We start from the raw sequence: 8842 nt of genomic DNA on the forward strand, positions 1-8842 counted from the left end.
GTTCAGGGGAATTACTGTCTCTGTTCCAAATGGTTCCCTATTCCCTCCGTAGTGCACTACGATGCTTCTGACTAGGTCTAAAGTAGTGTTCTACGTAGGGAATAGGGTGTAGATTTATTACAATGTCATGCTTTAGTGTTTGGCACAACAATATATTAGATCTCCACCCCCCCACTTCCTGTCTGTCATCCCCCAGTTCTGTTAAGACTTCCTCTCATTGACCTGGACCTCATTCTAAATGGTCACTTTGTATTGATAGTCCAGACTGGTCTTTACTATGGTTCTACATACAGTACCATATATACAGTGGGGCAAAAAAGTATTTAGTCAACCACCAATTGTGCAAGTTCTCCCAATTAAAAAGATGAGAGAGGCCTGTAATTTTCATCATAGGTACACTTCAACTATGACAGACAAAATGAGAAAAAAAATCCAGAAAATCACATTGTAGGATTTTTTATGAATTTATTTGCAAATTATGGTGGAAAATAAGTATTTGGTCACCTACAAACAAGCAAGATTTCTGGCTCTCACAGACCTGTAACTTCTTCTTTAAGTTGCTCCTCTGTCCTCCACTCTTTACCTGTATTAATGGCACCTGTTTGAACTTGTTATCAGTATATAATACACCTGTCCACAACCTCAAACAGTCACACTCCAAACTCCACTATGGCCATGACCAAAGAGCTGTCAAAGGACACCAGAAACAAAATTGTAGACCTGCACCAGGCTGGGAAGACTAAATCTGCAATAGGTAAGCAGCTTGATTTGAAGAAATCAACTGTGGGAGCAATTATTAGGAAATGGAAGACATACAAGACCACTGATAATCTCCCTCGATCTGGGGCTCCACGCAAGATCTCACCCCGTGGGGTCAAAATGATCACAAGAACGGTGAGCAAAAATCCCAGAACCACACGGGGGGACCTAGTGAATGACCTGCAGAGAGCTGGGATCAAAGTAACAAAGCCTACCATCAGTAACACACTACGCCGCCAGGGACTCAAATCCTGCAGTGCCAGACGTGTCCCCCTGCTTAAGCCAGTACATGTCCAGGCCCGTCTGAAGTTTGCTAGAGAGCATTTGGATGATCCAGAAGAAGATTGGGAGAATGTCATATGGTCAGATGAAACCAAAATAGAACTTTTTGGTAAAAACTCAACTCGTCGTGTTTGGAGGACAAAGAATGCTGAGTTGCATCCAAAGAACACCATACCTACTGTGAAGCATGGGGGTGGAAACATCATGCTTTGGGGCTGTTTTTCTGCAAAGGGACCAGGACGACTGATCCGTGTAAAGGAAAGAATGAATGGGGCCATGTATCGTGAGATTTTGAGTGAAAACCTCCTTCCATCAGCAAGGGCATTGAAGATGAAACGTGGCTGGGTCTTTCAGCAGGACAATGATCCCAAACACACCGCCCGGGCAACGAAGGAGTGGCTTCGTAAGAAGCATTTCAAGGTCCTGGAGTGGCCTAGCCAGTCTCCAGATCTCAACCCCATAGAAAATCTTTGGAGGGAGTTGAAAGTCCGCGTTGCCCAGCAACAGCCCCAAAACATCACTGCTCTAGAGGAGATCTGCATGGAGGAATGGGCCAAAATACCAGCAACAGTGTGTGAAAACCTTGTGAAGACTTACAGAAAACGTTTGACCTCTGTCATTGCCAACAAAGGGTATATAACAAAGTATTGAGATAAACTTTTGTTATTGACCAAATACTTATTTTCCACCATAATTTGCAAATAAATTCATTTAAAATCTTACAATGTGATTTTCAGGATTTTTTTTTCTCATTTTCTGTCATAGTTGAAGTGTACCTATGATGAAAATTACAGGCCTCTCTCATCTTTTTAAGTGGGAGAACTTGCACAATTGGTGGCTGACTAAATACTTTTTTGCCCCACTGTATATATATATATATTAATATTAATATTATAAGAGTCATTGAAGTGTTGGATGAGACCCTGCCTTCACAGGGGGATATTTGTTGGATCTGTCACAACAGGTGATGAGGGCCTGATCCTCAAGCTGCAGACTGGTCTTTACTATGGTTCTACATACAGTACCTGTATTGATAGTCCATACTGGTCTTTACTATGGTTCTACATACAGTACCTGTATTGATAGTCCATACTGGTCTTTACTATGGTTCTACATTCAGTATCTGTATTGATAGTCCATACTGGTCTTTACTATGGTTCTACATACAGTATCTGTATTGATAGTCCATACTGGTCTTTACTATGGTTCTACATACAGTATCTGTATTGATAGTCCATACTGGTCTTTACTATGGTTCTACATACAGTATCTGTATTGATAGTCCATACTGGTCTTTACTATGGTTCTACATACAGTACCTGTATTGATAGTCCATACTGGTCTTTACTATGGTTCTACATACAGTACCTGTATTGATAGTCCATACTGGGCTTTACTATGGTTCTACATACAGTACCTGTATTGATAGTCCATACTGGGCTTTACTATGGTTCTACATACAGTACCTGTATTGATAGTCCATACTGGGCTTTACTATGGTTCTACATACAGTACCTGTATTGATAGTCCATACTGGTCTTTACTATGGTTCTACATACAGTATCTGTATTGATAGTCCATACTGGTCTTTACTATGGTTCTACATACAGTACCTGTATTGATAGTCCATACTGGGCTTTACTATGGTTCTATATACAGTACCTGTATTGATAGTCCATACTGGTCTTTACTATGGTTCTACATACAGTATCTGTATTGATAGTCCATACTGGGCTTTACTATGGTTCTACGTACAGTACCTGTATTGATAGTCCATACTGGGCTTTACTATGGTTCTACATACAGTATCTGTATTGATAGTCCATACTGGGCTTTACTATGGTTCTACATACAGTACCTGTATTGATAGTCCATACTGGGCTTTACTATGGTTCTACATACAGTATCTGTATTGATAGTCCATACTGGTCTTTACTATGGTTCTACATACAGTACCTGTATTGATAGTCCATACTGGACTTTACTATGGTTCTACATACAGTACCTGTATTGATGAGGGCCTCATCATCCGGCTGCACAAAGAAAGCCAGGGACTGCAGTGTGCTCCAGTCTCCAGCAGGGGGCAGTAAAACCCAATGGACCTGAAAGGGACTGCAGTGGTCTCCAGTCTCCAGCAGGGGGCAGTAAAACCCTATGGACCTGAAAGGGACTGCAGTGTGCTCCAGTCTCCAGCAGGGGGCAGTAAAACCCTTTGGACCTGAAAGGGACTGCAGTGGTCTCCAGTCTCCAGCAGGGGGCAGTAAAACCCTACGGACCTGAAAGGGACTGCAGTGTGCTCCAGTCTCCAGCAGGGGGCAGTAAAACCCTATGGACCTGAAAGGGACTGCAGTGTGCTCCAGTCTCCAGCAGGGGGCAGTAAAACCCTATGGACCTGAAAGGGACTGCAGTGTGCTCCAGTCTCCAGCAGGGGGCAGTAAAACCCTATGGACCTGAAAGGGACTGCAGTGTGCTCCAGTGTCCAGCAGGGGGCAGTAAAACCCTATGGACCTGAAAGGGAAAGTGAGGAGTAAAAATCAAAGGTGAATTTACATTGATGTTTCCACGGAGACCTGAATCATATCCATGAGGCACCAAACTGAAGAAAATGAACTGAAACAGGGAGGGACTAACTGAACTAAAATAATTATGTTGCTAAATGTTTTGCTACAGTGTTCTCTAAAGAATACGACCCTGGATTCAAATTCTATTTGAAATCTTACAAATACTTTGAGCATTTCCTTTAGTCCTCCAGGTGGGCGTGGTTTGTTTGTACTTTTAGGACGTTTCTATTGGTTCCATTACAACAAACTCAATCAAACACTGCTTATTAAATATTCAACATTATTTTAACGCAGGTCTGTTTCCACGTGCAATAAGCCTGTAACGTCTTGTATGATCTCATCAGGTAAAGGTGTGTCAAATGGAAGGGCAAGTCTCACCACTGAGAGGAAAACATCACTGGTCCACCTCTGCATCAGGTCAGCTATGTTGATCAGTACTGTCCCAGGGATGCTGGGAGCAGAGATGAACTCCCCTGACCTGGTACCACCTATGGAGTTGTCATTTTAATATCAGTTTAACCCCATTAATGCTATAACACATAAACCATGTTAATGGAATGAAATGGATCCGGGTTCCATTTATTCTACAATAGATTTACTGCCTGTGGAACACTTCTCCAAAGTGTCTGAAATGAAGATGACTGCAGGTCTGAATCCCAAACTAATGGGGGGAAATGGCTCCATCTAATGAGATGGTATTTAGAGATATGAACCTTTCTATTGGGGTGAACCATCCCCTTAACATACAGGACCAGTCAAAAGTCTGGACACATCTACTCATTCAAGGGTTTTTCTTTATTTTTACTATTTTCTACATTGTAGTGAAGACATAGTGACATCAAAACTATGAAATAACACATATGGAATCATGTAGTAACCAAAAACGTGTTAAACAAATCAGGTGGAGGCCAGGTCATCACTCTCCTTCTTGGTCAAATAGCCCTTACACAGCCTGGAGGTGTGTTGGGTCATTGTCCTGCTGAAAAACAAATGATAGTCCCACTAAGCTCAAACCAGATGGGATGGCGTATCACTGCAGATCGCTGTGGTAGCCATGCTGGTTAAGTGTGCCTTGAATTCTAAATAAATTACAGACAGTGTCACCAGCAAAGCACCATCACACCTCCTCCATGCTTCACGGTGGAAATACACATGCAGAGATCATCTGTTCACCTACTCTGCGTCTCACAAAGACACGGCTGTTGGAACCAGAAATCTTAAATTTGGACTCATCAGACCAAAGGACAGATTTCCACCGGTCTAATGTCCATTGATCGTGTTTCTTGGCACAATCAAGTCTCTTCTTATTATTGATGTCCTTTAGTAGTGGTTTCTTTGCAGCAATAGATAGTAATTCACATTTCACTTGATAAGAGGTGGTGTGATGGTGTGGGGGTGCTTTGCTGGTGACACTGTCTATGATGTATTTAGAATTCAAGGCACACTTAACCAGCATGTCTACCACAGCATTCTGCAGCGATACGCCATCCCATCTGGATTGAGCTCAGTGGGACTGTCATGTTCTCACCTGATTGTCTATGTCAGGTGTGTCCCAGTGAGCTCAGTGGGACTATCATATGTTCTCACCTGATTGTCTATGTCAGGTGTGTCCCAGTGACCTCAGTGGGACTATCATATGTTCTCACCTGATTGTCTATGTCAGGTGTGTCCCAGCTTTTGATTGGTCCTGTAGTTTCTGTAGAGCAGAAAGTGTGATGCTGTCGTAGTTGTGCTCTGTGTTCCTGCTCCAAGGAAAGACTCATCTCTGGACACTCTCACATCCCCTGTTACCTGGTGCACCAGGTACCTGGTACCTAGCCAGCAGCTAGCAGCTAGCCAACGTCTACCGTCTACCGAATAGCAGCACTGTTGGAGCGAGTGGTCGCATTTCGCTCCGCAGGTAGTATTACATCTCATTACAGTACAACGGTTTGACTTGTCTGATCTTAGCTAGCTACATAGCCGTCTTTGTATCAAAGATAATTGTGTAGTTTAGAGTAATTATCGTAATTACCGAGGTTAGCTAGTCAGCTATTTTCGTCCTAGTCAACACTGCTAGCTAGCCAGCAGCTAGCAGCTAGCCAACGTCTACCATCTACCGAATAGCAGCACTGTAGAAACTATTACATTAGTTTCTACATTACAACGGAACGACTTGATTAGTGTAGTGTTAGCTAGCTACATAGTTGTCATTGCTGTCTTTGTATCCAAGGTAATTGTGTAGTTTAGAGTAATTATCGTAATTACCGAGGTTAGCTAGCCAGCTATTTTCGTCCTAACGTAGGCAACACTGCTAGCAAGCCAGCAGCTGGCCAACGTCTACCGTCTACCGAATTGCAGCACTGTAGAAACTATTACATTACAACGGAACGACTTGATTAGTGTAGTGTTAGCTAGCTACATAGTTGTCTTTGCTGTCTTTGTATCCAAGATAATTGTGTAGTTTAGAGTAATTGTCAAGGTTACCTAGCCAGTTACCGAGGCTACCTAGCCAGCTACACTTTCAAACTAAGTCAACAACGCAGCCACTGCTAGCTAGCCTACTTCACCAGTCAGCAGTACTGTATCATTTTAGTCAATAAGATTTTTTGCAACGTAAGCTTAACTTTCTGAACATTCGAGACGTGTAGTCCACTTGTCATTCCAATCTCCTTTGCATTAGCGTAGCCTCTTCTGTAGCCTGTCAACTATGTGTCTGTCTATCCCTCTTCTCTCCTCTCTGCACAGACCATACAAACGCTTCACACCGCGTGGCCGCCGCCACTCTAACCTGGTGGTCCCAGCACGCACGACCCACGTGGAGTTCCAGGTCTCCGGCAGCCTCTGGAACTGCCGATCTGCGGCCAACAAGGCAGAGTTCATCTCAGCCTATGCTTCCCTCCAGTCCCTCGACTTCTTGGCACTGACGGAAACATGGATTACCACAGATAACACTGCTACTCCTACTGCTCTCTCCTCGTCTGCCCACGTGTTCTCGCACACCCCGAGAGCTTCTGGTCAGCGGGGTGGTGGCACTGGGATCCTCATCTCTCCCAAGTGGACATTCTCTCTTTCTCCCCTGACCCATCTGTCTATCGCCTCCTTTGAATTCCATGCTGTCACAGTTACCAGCCCTTTCAAGCTTAACATCCTTATCATTTATCGCCCCCCAGGTTCCCTTGGAGAGTTCATCAATGAGCTTGACGCCTTGATAAGTTCCTTTCCTGAGGATGGCTCACCTCTCACAGTTCTGGGTGACTTTAACCTCCCCACGTCTACCTTTGACTCATTCCTCTCTGCCTCCTTCTTTCCACTCCTCTCCTCTTTTGACCTCACCCTCTCACCTTCTCCCCCTACTCACAAGGCAGGCAATACGCTTGACCTCATCTTTACTAGATGCTGTTCTTCCACTAATCTCATTGCAACTCCCCTCCAAGTCTCCGACCACTACCTTGTATCCTTTTCCCTCTCGCTCTCATCCAACACTTCCCACACTGCCCCTACTCGGATGGTATTGCGCCGTCCCAACCTTCGCTCTCTCTCCCCCGCTACTCTCTCCTCTTCCATCCTATCATCTCTTCCCTCTGCTCAAACCTTCTCCAACCTATCTCCTGATTCTGCCTCCTCAACCCTCCTCTCCTCCCTTTCTGCATCCTTTAACTCTCTATGTCCCCTATCCTCCAGGCCGGCTCGGTCCTCCCCTCCTGCTCCGTGGCTCGACGACTCATTGCGAGCTCACAGAACAGGGCTCCGGGCAGCCGAGCGGAAATGGAGGAAAACTCGCCTCCCTGCGGACCTGGCATCCTTTCACTCCCTCCTCTACATTCTCCTCTTCTGTCTCTGCTGCTAAAGCCACTTTCTACCACTCTAAATTCCAAGCATCTGCCTCTAACCCTAGGAAGCTCTTTGCCACCTTCTCCTCCCTCCTGAATCCTCCTCCCCCTCCCCCCCTCCTCCTCCCTCTCTGCGGATGACTTCGTCAACCATTTTGAAAAGAAGGTCGACGACATCCGATCCTCGTTTGCTAAGTCAAACGACACCGCTGGTTCTGCTCACACTGCCCTACCCTGTGCTTTGACCTCTTTCTCCCCTCTCTCTCCAGATGAAATCTCGCGTCTTGTGACGGCCGGCCGCCCAACAACCTGCCCGCTTGACCCTATCCCCTCCTCTCTTCTCCAGGCCATTTCCGGAGACCTTCTCCCTTACCTCACCTCGCTCATCAACTCATCCTTGACCGCTGGCTACGTCCCTTCCGCCTTCAAGAGAGAGAGAGTTGCACCCCTGCTGAAAAAACCTACACTCGATCCCTCCGATGTCAACAACTACAGACCAGTATCCCTTCTTTCTTTTCTCTCCAAAACTCTTGAACGTGCCGTCCTTGGCCAGCTCTCCTGCTATCTCTCTCAGAATGACCTTCTTGATCCAAATCAGTCAGGTTTCAAGACTAGTCATTCAACTGAGACTGCTCTTCTCTGTGTCACGGAGGCGCTCCGCACTGCTAAAGCTAACTCTCTCTCCTCTGCTCTCATCCTTCTAGACCTATCGGCTGCCTTTGATACTGTGAACCATCAGATCCTCCTCTCCACCCTCTCCGAGTTGGGCATCTCCGGCGCGGCCCACGCTTGGATTGCGTCCTACCTGACAGGTCGCTCCTACCAGGTGGCGTGGCGAGAATCTGTCTCCGCACCACGTGCTCTCACCACTGGTGTCCCCCAGGGCTCTGTTCTAGGCCCTCTCCTATTCTCGCTATACACCAAGTCACTTGGCTCTGTCATATCCTCACATGGTCTCTCCTATCATTGCTATGCAGACGACACACAATTAATCTTCTCCTTTCCCCCTTCTGATAACCAGGTGGCGAATCGCATCTCTGCATGTCTGGCAGACATATCAGTGTGGATGACGGATCACCACCTCAAGCTGAACCTCGGCAAGACGGAGCTGCTCTTCCTCCCGGGGAAGGACTGCCCGTTCCATGATCTCGCCATCACGGTTGACAACTCCATTGTGTCCTCCTCCCAGAGTGCTAAGAACCTTGGCGTGATCCTGGACAACACGCTGTCGTTCTCAACTAACATCAAGGCGGTGACCCGTTCCTGTAGGTTCATGCTCTACAACATTCGCAGAGTACGACCCTGCCTCACACAGGAAGCGGCGCAGGTCCTAATCCAGGCACTTGTCATCTCCCGTCTGGACTACTGCAACTCGCTGTTGGCTGGGCTCCCTGCCTGTGCCATTAAACCCCTACAACTCATCCAGAA

Source organism: Salvelinus namaycush, unplaced genomic scaffold (assembly GCF_016432855.1).
Source record: "Salvelinus namaycush isolate Seneca unplaced genomic scaffold, SaNama_1.0 Scaffold4, whole genome shotgun sequence".
NCBI lineage: Eukaryota > Metazoa > Chordata > Actinopteri > Salmoniformes > Salmonidae > Salvelinus > Salvelinus namaycush.